The sequence below is a fragment of the Herpailurus yagouaroundi genome, unplaced genomic scaffold (assembly GCF_014898765.1).
Source record: "Herpailurus yagouaroundi ecotype Mexico unplaced genomic scaffold, PumYag 139, whole genome shotgun sequence".
Lineage (NCBI taxonomy): Eukaryota > Metazoa > Chordata > Mammalia > Carnivora > Felidae > Herpailurus > Herpailurus yagouaroundi.
The window spans coordinates 36010321-36024535 of record NW_024412394.1 but is presented as its reverse complement, the minus strand read 5'-3'; the positions used below and the strand labels follow the sequence as shown (position 1 = coordinate 36024535).

The 14215-nt window shown below is 37.4% G+C and overlaps 1 non-coding gene across 1 annotated transcript; it reads left to right on the top strand.

Annotated features, from left to right (window-relative positions):
* Window positions 1–12085: 12085 nt before the first annotated feature.
* On the top strand, window positions 12086–12193 carry LOC121030180 (U6 spliceosomal RNA). The gene has a single exon (XR_005790109.1). It is a non-coding gene; the product is annotated as a U6 spliceosomal RNA (small nuclear RNA).
* Window positions 12194–14215: the final 2022 nt, after the last annotated feature.

Genomic DNA, 14215 nt, shown 5'->3' with positions numbered 1-14215 from the left:
CATCTGAATATTCTCTTGTTTCTAAGTTGTAGGAAACTTAGTTGAATTTAACAGCTGCTTGACATTTGCTTCCATGCATACATTTATTCAGCATTATTAATTGAGCTTCTAGTATGTGCCAGGCACTGAGGGTGCAGAGTGAACAACACAGCCAACGCTCATGCCCTTGTGAAGCCTACAGTCTACTGTGGACAGAAAGACAGGCAAATATATGAATTTAATATCGTGGTATGTGTTTGGAGGGAGAAAAAGTAGGGTAATGTGATAAGGTAACTGTGAAACATTTTAAGTATGATGATTAGGCAGTGTCTCCTTGGAGATGCCATTTGGATTGAGAAAGTAGGGTGAAGAAGAACCTGCCATGTGGAATCAGTTGGAAGGCAAGTGTACAGAACCTATGGCAGAAAGGAAGGAAGGAAGGAAGGAAGGAAGGAAGGAAGGAAGGAAGGAAGGAAAGAAAGAAGGAAGGAAGGAAGGAAGGAAGGAAGGAAGGAAGGAAGGAAGGAAAGCTTTCTGAAGATTTGGGAGGCTTTTTTTTTTCAGTAGTGAATGGGGGTGGAAGCAGTTGTTAGGGGTAATTCAGAAAGATGGGAATGGAAGACTAATAGGACAACATAAAAAGTTGGGAATTTTCCAACTGAAATGGGAAGACTACTATCTACTCTAAATATTGTCCCTTTTGTCTATGCTTCATCATGGCAAACTTCTTAAAAGGGCTGTCCCCAGTTTCTCACCTGGTATTATTTTCTTAATCTGTTCCTTTCAAGCTGCTGATGTGACTGCTCTAAGACCTCGATGGCCAAGTTATTACTTATATGTGGAATCTAAAAAAGAAACAGAGAGTGGTGTAAGCACTGAGATGGGGAAACACTGGTCAAAGCGTACAAATGCAGTTAGAAGCTAAAAAGTTCTGGGGATATAAAGAACAGCATTGTGGCCATAGTTAACAGTACTACATTATATACTTGAAAGTTCTAAGAGAATAGATCTTAAATGTTCTTACAGAAAAAACAAAAAGAGATGTTTGCTATGTGGCAAAATGGGAATGTTAGCTAATGCTATGCTGGTAGTCATATTCCAATATATGTATCAAGTCAAAACAAACACCTTAAACCTACCTCTGTCAGTCTTCCCAGAACTGAAAAGAGTCAAGGCCTCACTCTGCATTAGGCTTTGGCTTAAGAGAATGTTGTGGCTGGTTTGATCTTCTATCCAGACCACTAAAACTTTCTCCATATCAACAATCAGGCTGATTCATTTTCTTATCATTTGTGTGTTCACTGGAGAAGCACTTTTGATTTCTTTCAAGAACTTTTCCTTTGCAGTTGTAACTTTGCTAACTGTTTGGCACAAGCAGCCAAGTTTTTGACCTATCTCGGGTTTCAATATGCCTTTTCCACTAAGCTTAATCAAGTCTAGCTTGATTAGATCTTTCCAGCTTAATGATAGATCTTTCCAGCTTAATGATATTTGTTATTTTTTAAGTTTATTTATTTACTTTGAAAGAGAGAGAGAGAACTGGGGAGGGCCAGAGAGAGAGGGAGAGAGATAGGGAATCTCAAGCAGGCTCCACATGGCCATTGTGGAGCCTGATGCTGGGTTCAAACTCACGAACTGCAAGATCAAGACCTGAGCTGAAATCAGACAGGCACCCAATCATGTCTAACTTTTGATTTAAAGTAAGAAATAGGTGACTATTCCTTCCACTTGAACAGTTAGAGGCTGTTGATGGTTATTAATTTGCCTAATTTCAATATTTCTGTGTCTGCAGGAATAGGCAGTCTGAAAGAGGAAAGAGACGGGGACAGCCAGTCAGTGGAGCAGTCAGAACACACACACCATTTATTAAGGTTGCCCTCTTAAAGGGCACAGTTTGTGGCACCCCCAAACAGTTACGGTATTAACATTAAGATCACTGATTACGGATCACCATAACAAATATAATAATGAAAAAGTTTGAAATATTACGAGAAGTACCAAAATGTGACCCAGAGACATCAAGTGAGCAAATGCTGTTGGAAAAATGGCACTCATAGACTTCATAGATTCAAGGTTGCCACAAACCTTCCAGCTGTAAAAAACACATCTGTGAAGTGCAGTAAAGAACGGTAAAACAAGAATGCCTGTAAATGGCTTTATAAGTAAGGGTTTATCTCTGGGCTCTCTAGTCTGCTCCAATGGTCATTGTGTTTGTTTTGTGCCAGAACCAGACTGCTTTGGTTGCTATCATTTTGTAGTATAGCTTGAAATCGGGAAGCATGATACCTTCAGCTTTGTTCTTCTTTCTCAAGATTGCTTTGGCTATTTGGGGTCTGTTGTGGTTCCATACAATTTTGGGATTATTTGTTGTAGTTCCGTGAAAAATGCCATTGGTGTTTTGATAGGAAATGCATTAGATGTGTAAGTTGCTTCGGGTAGCACATCCAATTTACTTTAAATTATTTTACGAACCCAGCAATGACTTTTATTTCATCCATACCCTCTGTTACAATGCATCCAAATCGATAGCATGTGGGACTAGATACTTTTTTTTTTTTCTAACAAAAAAACTTCTGCTTGAGTTTGGGGGTGTTTGTTCTCTGAAGCTAATACAGAGAATGACAAACCCTCCCACCTGCTTTTTAGTCTGTTGTACAACATTTGTTTACTTGTCAACAGAAGCTCTAGTGTTCTTGGCATGTGAGAAACATGTTTCTCAGAAATCATAAACGAAGTACCAAGCAGCCCCATAATGTTCTGAACCATTTGCTCAGAAAAAACATAGAGGATAAGGGAACAGCAAATAGGAACCCAGCCTAGACTCAGAACAAGAGTATGAGTAAGAGCAAGATTAACCGTAGACAGACACAGATACCATCCATCTATTGCTTAACAAAATTAAGATTATAGTGGATCCTCAACATAAGTCTATTGAATGGATAAGAATTTGAAAGTCAAGGACAGAACTCAGGCATGGGTGGTGGAAGAGAGGTCAGTGATAACCTGGGAGAAAGCAATTTTACTTACTGCACTACAAATTCACAGAGGTCAAAAACAATATAATTTATTTTTACATCCATCATACCTTCCTTATATCAGTTATCATCAATACGTGGAATAAATGATCTATGGTGGCCTCAGTATAAGTAGATACAGAGAAATAGTACAGCCAAAATCAGATTAAAGTGGATTTATAAATAAAGTGAGAACATGGATATAATTTCAACACATGAGGACCTAAGAAGAAATGGAGAATGAGGACACCAGAGACAGAGGAAGAGACGAAGACATATAAATGAAGAGGGGTTCCTGTGTATGTGAGTATGAGTGTTTACATGAGTTCGTGGACAGAGTCAGGATACAAGGAAGATTTATGAAAACATATATGGGATGGGGTAACTTAAAGAGTAAGGACTACAAATTTCACAAAATTATATCTTCTATGTTTTTTTCAAATTAGAAAAAAGAGAATGATAACAAAAAGCAAACAAAAAAAAAAGCTTGAATTGTATTCTACAATACTATATGCACATATATTTAAAATGCATAGCTTCCAATTTAATTGACTATTTGATATTGTTCAGATAGATAATGTTGGTTTTTTAAAAAAAAAAACAACTTTAGTATTTACTTATTTTTGAGAGAGACATAGAGTGCAAGCAGGGGACGGTCAGAGAGACACAGAATCTGAAGCAGGCTGCAGGCTCTGAGCTGTCAACCCAGGGCCCAATGCAGGGCTTGAACCCACTAACCATGAGATCATGATCTGAACCCAAGTTGGATGCTTAACCTACTGAGCCACCTAGGCACACCCAAACAGATAATTGTGTAATAAGAAAAAAGAGTAAGTGAGAGGTTGTATCTAGAGAAAGATACTTATTTGCAATAAATTACACTAACCAATAATCAAGTCTTTCTGAGTTTTCCAACCAAACTCCTTGGAATCTTGGACAACTATTTCAGTCTGGTTAACAGAATACATTCTATATAGGCATGTCTTTATCAGTGCCATTAAACTCAAGTATATTCAGTTGAGTTTTCTAATTTTCTATCTTTATTAATGAGCAAAGGATAGAGTAGCTAGATCAGGCACTTTTCTCTAATGGATTTTTTAAAGGAGAGAGGTATGTACATTTTTAAAGGAGGGAAGTATGGAGATCTCAGTGTCAATCAGGGCTAGTTCAGTACTTAAGATTTCTTCATTTTGTTGGGACATCTGGGTGGTTCAGTTGGTTAAGCATCCGACTTCGACTCAGGTCATGATCTCACAGTTCGTGAGTTTGAGTCCTGCATCCAGCTCTGTGCTGACAGCTCAAGAGCCTGGAGACTTCTTCGGATTCTGTGTCTCCCTCTTTTTCTGCCCTCTCCCTGCTCGCACTCTGTCACTCTCCCTCTCTCAAAAATAAATAAACGTTAAAATTTTTTAATAAAAAGATAAAAAGAATTCCTCATTTTGTCTTACCTGAAGTATTCATTGAACCCTCACTACTTCTTGAGGAAGGCCTACTGTGTCCCTTTATTCGCTTCTCTAAAGGAGGTCAAAATGCTATCAGGGCAGGCATGACTCCTAGGAGATCAAATTTACCAACACTAAGGACTCATGGCTGAGGTCCACGATTTAAGATAACTCCAGGTAAGTGTCCCGCTTAGAGTGTGCTGTCCACTCTGCTCAGCTGACTTTTCTAACTAACCACTCTCATTTTCATAAACCAGTTATTTTTCTGCATTTCCTTCTCAAATCTCTGACAAGTCCAATATTTGTTCAATCTCATCTCCCCAAGACATGAACCCATAATAACTGCAAAGATTTCTGATTCCCCTCTTTGTAGGTAGTCTTGTCTGTCTAGAAGACGTCTACCGTATCCCAACACAAGAAAGTAGCCCACCATGTTTTATCTCCTCTGCAACCCACACTACTACTACTGCTGGTAGTAGTCAATACCCCTACTACTATTACTACCATTTACCACTATTACCACCACTGCTATCTACTATTATGACTACCTCCTGCTACTGCTGCCACTCCGCTGCCACTGATGATATTAATTTACCGAATCTTTATTGTCAGCCAAGCATGGTGCTCAGCACTTTGCTCATGGCAACGCCATGAGACAGACATTGTGTTCATTCATATTTTATAGATGATGTTATCAAAGCTAAGTTGAAGTTATATACTATTCTAGTAAATGTCAGAGTCTGTTTTCAAACCCAGGCTCCTCAGCTCCGAAGGCTGAGTTGTTTCTATTCCGTCAAGAACAGACTGGCTAGATCTACCCAAGAAATTGCCAAGAAACCAAGATCCCTTAATTCAGACTCTGGAAAAAACATAAGTGTACATGACGGGATTGACTTGGCTAGTTGAAAGGTGAGATGAAGTGACTTTCTCAGTACAGGGCATTCTGTCCCTCCTAACACTCTACCTGTGGGTTATTTAGAATGAGAAGCTCCACTTGGGGACTAGATTGTAGGAACATGCTGCTCTCTAAGCAGACATCAAGAGATTAAAAAGTTCACTGAGACTTACTCAGACTCATCAGAATCCACGAAGAATTATTTCCATTTCACAAAGATAAAGGCTCTACTGCAGTTCCAAAGGATATTATTTCATAAAGAGATTTCCCACTTTATGTCTGGTTTACTTAATTACACCAACATCATAAGTGTGTGAAGTTCACTGCATTCATATGTTATATATGAATCTGCAAAGCCCTGAATTATAAAAAATAACTTAATTTGTGGTCTGAGAATCCTAGATATGGGAAGAAAGAGACAGGTTAGAACCTCATATTTTTAACCATAGTTAACACAGCCCTCTCTGATAAAGAAAAGGAAGGAAACAGCAAAATTATAAAGTGGATTATGAAAGACCTGAAAAGATACTTCTTTCTGACTTAAAAATAAAATGAAATCAAATGAAATGAGCACTTGTTATAGGCAAGTAATCTATATAGTAGATATTTACTATAGTTGGTAAATAATTTCTCATTTGCAAGCATATTTTAGGTCTCTGAGCAAATGGCTGTCTTTGACGTTTCTAGAACTGTTAGAAACATAAATTAGATTTTTAAAATTTATGTAAAATGTTATGGCACAACACAACTAGGCAATAATCACAAGAAACAGAAATCACTTTTTAAAAGAAATCTCACTGTGGTTTCCTGGGTGTCTCAGTTAAGTGTCTGACTCTTGATTTTGGCTCAGGTCATGATGTTACGGTTCATGGGTTTGGGCCACACTGACAGTGCAGGGCCTGCTTGAGATTCTCTCTCCCTCTCTCTCTGCTGCTCCCCTGCTTGTGTTCATCTCTCTCTCTCTCTCAAAATAAATAATAATTAAGCTTAAAAAAAAGACATTTCACTGAAGTTTTACTTTTCAAAGCTTGATGAAAATCTTTATTTGAATCTTAAGGTTTATACCACTATGTAGGAAATGAACACTTAAAACCTAAGCAGGAAAAATGTTAAACACAAAAATGAATGCATGGATTAATGCACAATTTCCTGTATTTTCAATGGACCATGATAATTTCCAAGGTTATGTTCCAGAATATTCAAATGTGTTTACAAACACTGTTATTTCTTTTGGAGACAATTGTATCTTTATTGACAGTAAGGCCCCTATAACTTTCTCTTTCCTTTTCCTGTCCTTCCCCACTGCTTTTCAGCTTCTACTGTTGCTGCCATATGTGATTTTGTGGGAAACCCTTCAAACTTTTAGAGAATTTGAAGGTTTTTTTTTTGGTTTTGGTTTTTTTTTTTGTTTTTTTTTTGTTTTGTTTTGTTTTTTTTTATTTTAGAGAGAGCAAAAGAGGGAGTAGGGCAGAGGGGGAAAGAGACAGAATCTCAGGCAGACTCCACGCTCAGTGGGATCATGACATGAGCTAAAATCAAGAGTTGGACCTTCAACCAACTGAGCCACCCAGGCACCTGGAGAATCTGAAAGTTCTAAATGCTAAAGAAAAGCTTTGAAAAGTGGCAACAATTTTAAGGAACTTATACTGGCAGTCTCCAGGTGACAACCAGCGGGCCTAAATGGTGCCAGCTTGCCATTTCATAAATGTGTTTTATCCTACAGTCTGAATATATTCCCTTAAGTTAATATAATTGCTTCAAATTCCACCAATTTATTTGAGTTATAAAAACAAATACTTTTGGGTCATGTAGAATGTGTTAGAGAAATTAGAGAAATCAGATTGATTTTTTGCTAGGAATTAAAAGCAGATTGCACTCAGGGAATGGGAGTTTATACAGAAAGTAATTCTGGAGCACAAGTGGAGGGGTATTATGTAGGGTTTCTTTCAGCAAGGATCCATGGAGTACCAGAATGGACTGTACTTTGGCTGTGTAAAAAAAGAAGGTAAAAGGGCATCTATGAGACATTTGAAAAGGGTCTGTCCTGAGCTGAGGAAAGGAATGATGGAATCAGAAGTCCTATTGTCAAGATTTAAGAAGGAATAGGGATACAGGAACGTAGGGTGCCTATGATGTCCAAGGAATTTGCAAAGAAAATAAATTGCAAGGTAGTTGAAAAGGATAGTGAAGTTAAAAGTTTCCTTTTCTTACTCCTAAATTACTTATTCCCTGCTCTTAGGAATTAAGTGTTGTTCTCACTGTATTTCAGCTGTTTTAGTGGTTAACAAAAATAGCCCTTTGTTGAGGAGACTGGGAACCTAACCATTGCTGTGTGTGTATTATAAATTCCAAACAACAAACCCTTTAGACTTCCCAATGGAAATGCCTTAGAAAGGCATATAAGATACTTCATCATCTACCTTTGTTTTAGGATAAACCTGCATTCTTTATCATTAATCAGATAAATTGTTTGTAGTTCTGGGAACATGTAAGGAAGTATACATTTGGGCATCTGCTTAAATGCTCCACTCCCCACCCTCACTCCCACCAGAACCCTCAATCCAGTTTGGGATGGATTTCCTAGACTAGGTGATTGGGAAACATCGACTCACTTTTTAAGTCAGAAACTCATTTTTCAGTTTTTTTATGACAACCCCAGGAAGAACTGGCTATTCTCTTCATCACACCCTTAGATATCCTGTTTGTCCTTTTGTAGTATATAAAATATTTCATTGCTCTTCCTTTTGTTCATATCTTTCTTTCCCTATTAGAGGGTAAATCCATTAGAACCAAAAACTAGTATGTTTGTCTTTGCATCCTCAGGACCTACCAAAGTAAATTCTCCTCCCAAAATGAATGAATGAAAGAATAAACTCATAATTCTATAGATCTATGAATAAATTCATGAATGAATGAATCCATGAACGATGAATCTATGAATGAATGAAGCAGCGGGCCTGCAATTCTCCTTTGGGATATAACATATTCATGAAGTGGAGCTGCCTACCTGCCAGGAATTATTCAGAACTATGGCTTTGGCTCCTTGTGCTGGTTTCTTTTCCTCATAGAACAAAATAATTTTCTTTTCTTTTTTTAAAAAAAAATTTTAATGTTTATTTATTTTTGAAAGAGAGAGAGATTGAGAGAGCGTGACTAGGGAAGGGGCAGAGAGAGAGGGAGACAGAATCTGAAGCAGGCTCCAGGCTCTGAGCTGTCAGCACAGAGCCCGATACAGAGCTCTAACTCATGAACTGCGAGATCATGACCTGAGCCGAAGTCAGATGCCTAACTGACTGAGCCACCCAGGCGCCTCAGAACAAAATAATTTTAAATAATCAGATGTGAATATTATAGGCAATCTAAGGAGGGGAATTAAATCTTTTTATTTTTGAATTCTTGTGATGATTCAAGAAGTTCCAACTACATTATAAAACATTCATAACCTGATTTCTGCACTAGCAAATAATAAAGAAAGACCCTGTTCATTCTGGCTATGTGGCTACATGTATAGCAAGGAAACAAAGAAAGGGAAACGATCCCAAGCCAGGAATAATGGTTAAGACATACATTAAGATGATGTACTTCCAGGGGCACCTGGGTGATGTAGTCACTTAAGCCTCTGAATCTTGTTCTAGGCTCAAGTCATGATCTCATGAGTTCCTCAGTGTGAACCCCAAATCTGGCTGTGCAGTGATGGCACAGTGAGCCTGCTTGGGATTCTGTCTGTCTCTCCTTCTCTCTTCCCCTCCCCCACTTGTGTGGTCTTTCTCTCTCTCTCTGTCTCTCTTTCTCTCTCAAAATAAATACATAAACTTAAAATAAGAAAAAAAAGATGATGTACTTCCAATAAAACAACTTAGGAACCTGCTAGAGATTTTGAAATAAAATAAAAATTAGAGCTCGCTTCGGGATTGCTATAAACCACATCAAATTCTCTAGATGATTTGAAAGCTTCCAATGAAAAGTAACTCAGAATTTACACAGGGTACTCCTTTTCGGAACTGTTGTTTTTGCAGAAATAGAGGAGAAATTTGACCTTGACTGCATTCCTGAAGGCCATGCCTAATCTAATTTATTCCCAGTGGAGCTGCACAAGGAAGAGTTGGTAGAGTCTGCTGGCCAGGTCTGCCACCGCAATACTTTCTTCAGGAAGATTTGCCATCTGGAAAATACATGATTCAGCTTCACTGGCACAAGTACTTCATATGTAGGAAATAGAAGAACAATGATATTAACTGAACAAGCTTCAAAATAAATACAACATATTTGTACAGGAATGCTAACCAGCTGCTGAAAAGTGAATAGGTCTAAATGGCTTTCATCTTGATGGTCTGGGCACTCCATTTCAGTTCGCTTTTATTTTAGAGTAGAATTTACTTATTTACTCATTTTTTTTCAATGTAGGGAATATAAAGAAAGAACAGGCAAATATACAATGTGAAAGAACATATTCAGAAGAAAGGAACCCAGAAATACTGTAATTCCAAAAATTAGAAAACTTATTTTTTTCCCTGAAGAATTTTACCCATGAGAATTTTGCCACAAGCGACTGAAAAACTGTGATAGTAAGCTCAGGCTCTCAGTGTTCGTGCTAGGACTGAAATGCTTGCCTTGCACGGCATCAGAACAGTAAGCGTTAGTGCACTGTTAACATCCAGGAAGGTGGTTCACTCTCAGGTGTGGAATTAAAAGTTTTATCAGGTGACGCATGAGACCATTGGTTTCCATGTCCATTTTGCATAGGTTTTTAAGCCCCTCCATAAGTTCGCCAACTATCAGGCATACATTCCCAGATACATAAATACTTTATCAGGCACAAGGACACATATACTAGCTAACATTCATCATCTTTATTACCATCATCACCATCATCATTAATTCAATGATAGTATATATTTATTGAACACTGTGAAAATTTCATCAATTCTAAGATGCATACTTTTTTCACATTTTAACATCTCTGATGTCAGAATGTATTTTTCAATGTTGTCTTACAATTATCATCAGTCAGATGGTGCACATGGCATACTTGTTCTACCTGACAATATGTTTAGAAATATTACAAAAGAACCAGCATGAAAATATATACAACGAGTGCCAGCAACTTGAACTAACCAGCATGGATAAAATGGTAAAATCTTCTAAGAAGAGTTGTATGACATTAAAAAGAATATTTTGTGAAAACAAAACAAAACAAAACAAAACACTGAATCTCTTCCTCTACATTGAATCTAGGTGATCTGGCATTTCCAGTTTGCTCTCTGTGGGCCTTCTTGATCCATGTTTCAGCCAACCGACCAAACCGTCAAGAGTCTGTTCTAACTTTCTCTAGTGCAATATTAAGTGCAAAATCTCTGCTTAGTAAGCCCATATCAATAAATATGGCCTCATCCAACTTCATATTCCTTTATTGTTTCACCTGGCACTGACTTAAAGTCAGAATCCCGCAGATGGTAGCTTTGCCCTATTGGCTCTGTGGCTAAGCATATACACCTAATATCTGGACAACCTACAGTCTAGTCAGGTTGACACATAAAATTAACCATTACAATGATTATACAATAAATTCTAAGTGATTAAAAACACACTGTGTTATAATTTAGTGTGTGTCATTTAATTCATGGTTATCTTAGTTTCAATGATATGTGACAATCATTTGTTAGACATTGCCCTAGGTATTTCATATATGTCTTCTTATCTTGCCTTATGGATAGTCAGGACTATCTATAAGATGTATTTTAAAGATGAAGGAATTGAGGATCAGACTATTTAAGCATCTTTCCCAAGGTCTTATAGCTTAGCAGTGGTAAAGCTATGCCTCTAACCGAGGTCCATATAATACCACAGAAAGTTTCTCATCAGAAGTTTAGGGACGTCTACAATTCAGATATCTGCTAGCTAGTCAAAATTTATAAAATGTTAGAGCTGGACAGACCATCTACTATGGGTAAGTGTTCATTTTTCTAGGTAGTGGGGCTACTTGGGTGAAGACCTTATATCTGCTCTTACCAAGAAGATACCGTTAGGCAGATAAGATATAATATGGTAAGTGCTCTTATGACAAGGTAAATAATTCTGAATTTGGCTATGGGATCCATGGTAGATTCCACATTATACAGATTCCACATTCCACATTATACATCAAGGAAAAATGAAAACAGGAGAGAAAACAGGTCAAAATAATTGACCTCAACCACTAACATGTTGCAGAGTCAGATGAAGGAAACACATCCAATTCTCAGCCAGAATGAGAATACATTAAAATGGGAATACAAAGATAGTAGATTTCAACGACTTCTATCTTCTCCATAAAGTAAGAGGAAAGGCTGGGGTAGGTACAATGGAGATAAGAAGAAAGAGGAGTTCGAGATTTAAGGAGGGAGGGGATTGAACAAAAAGAAGTGTACCACAGAGACATAAAGATAAAATTACAAGCACCAGTGAGGACATGAGATGAAACTGAGATGAGAAATTCTTTTAACTGGAAAGGGCTCATCACTTTGGCTTCCATAATACTTTTCCAACAGTGTTTCTCACAGGTATTCAGAGAGCTTCTGAAAATGTAGATCTCTCTTCCTAGAGATTCAGACTTCATTCATCTGTGGCAGGGTCCAGGAGTCTCAATTTTGGACAAGTTACTCCAGGTGGTGCTGATGCTAAACTTTATAAACACTGGTTAAATAGTAATTTACAATGATTTCGTGATTCAACACACAAATAGCTCATTGGAACCAGATTTCTAGTATTGAGAACCAGTGCTTGCTTAGGCAGCACATATACTAAAATTGGAAGGATTCAGAGAAGATTAGCATGGTCCCTGCACGAAGATGACACACAAATATAGTATTGAGAACCAACTAATTTGGTTTTTTCAGATATGGATGGCATCCATAATCTACCCTAACTTATAAAACTATAACTATTAAAATAAACAATATAAATATTTACTAAATATTTTTATTGCAAACCATTCTGATACAATAGACAATAATTCAAGAAAATAGATGCACAATGATGTTAACTGCTGTCAAACTGTTTCATGTAAATTACCCATCAGCTTTCCTTTCTCCCTTATCCCCCGTCCTATAAAATATCTCAATCCAACTTCCAGCCTATACTCATCACACTTATGACTCTGTCCTAAAGCTCAAGTTTGGGCACTTGCTTCTGGTTCTTAAAACTTTATTCTGAGAAGTTGGATGAAATTACCCTTTTAGAAAGAAGTGTGTTCATGGTCAAATAAGTTAGAAATAACTGAGCCAGAATTTGAACACAAACCCACCAAAAGCCTGAGTGAATTGGGTCAGTTCAACAGGATCTGGTTTAACACAATTATAAATCAACACCTTTTTGTTTGTTTGTTTTGCTATAGTAGCCAGACAACTTAATTTAGCTCTGTCTCTAGAGTTTATCTGAAGATCTAGGAATAGAGCCAGTAAAAATTTTGGACATAGAGGAATTCTGGGAGAGGCATTGTCAATCTTTTGCATCACTCTAACTATTCCCACCTTAAAAAGATTCATTACTGGTAATGGCCAGTGCACCATGGACCAAAGGAAACAGCAGCATCCCTGGACTCAAAGTGTCTCATACAGCTAAAGATAGTGAGGGGTACAAGTTCACCTGATAGCCTCAGTTATCTACTGTTGTGAAATAAATTATCCCAGAACTTCATGCCTTAAAACAAAATCAGTTTATGATCCTTCACAGTGTCTATAGGTCAAGAATTTGGACAGAACTTGGCTGGATTGAGGTCTATTAAACAAGTGGAAAAAGATGAGATGGTGAGTGGAACTTGAGCAAGGCCTGGTATCAGTCAGGAGCTTACCATGCATCTCTCTGTCTCTTCACATGGTCTTTCAAGTAGTGACTTTGGGCTTCCTTGCAACATGGTAGGTTCAGGTCAGTTTGACTGCTTACGTGATAGCAGGCTTTCCTGTAAGTGAGTGTCCCAAGAGAGCTAGGAAGAAGCTGCATCTCCTTTTATGATAAGACCATTGAAGTCACATAGCATGTTACTGAATCAAACAGTCACAAAAGCACAGCGTGCTCTGGTAAGAAGACTGTCTAAAGTTCTATGAACATGTGTTAAAATTACCACATTGAGCCACTGATAACGTCCCCTGGTTCTGAGCTTCTCTGAGCATCCATGGCTGAAAGTAGAAAAGGGAAAAATACATGGATATCTGATATACAAGTTGGCTTATGTGTGCACTATATATGTGTGTGTGTGTACATATATATTATATGTATACAAGTTGCTTATATGTCTGTGGGTCAAAAGATACATGTCAGGGTTTATAAGGAAATAAATATTTACATTTAAAAATTTATATGAAGTTGTTTCCATTGTATTTGAGGATCTCTAAGGATAAGCATACATGTATTAAGACTGTATGGGTGTCTTGCTTGAGTGATGAAACCACTGTACATTTCTATTTAAAGTCATTTTCCATGCCATCTTATTTAAATGGCTTGAAATAAATGGCTTGAAATAAATTTATTTAAATGGCTTTAAATAAATATTTAAAAAGAAAGGGCATGGTCCCTTTAAAAATTGAAAGCAGATCTTTGGTAGATGTTACATTTTTAAATGGCAGTAAATAAAGAAACCCACTTGATGATTAGGCGTTGCTTATGAAGGAGGGTGGGGTTGAGTGAGTGAATTAAATTCATTGCCAGGAAAATTCTTTCCTGATTAAAGATAAAATTTCACAGGTTTTCATACAGATTCCATCCTGCTTGTGGTTAGCATCTGAGGAGACAAATTTATTTCTTCCAGATTAAATTAAGCTTTATATAATTTAAAGTTTACTGAGGTAGACTTGATGGGTCCAAGGAAAGATACAGAAGAAGTAGAAGTGTGAGAAAGGTATCTGAGGCCT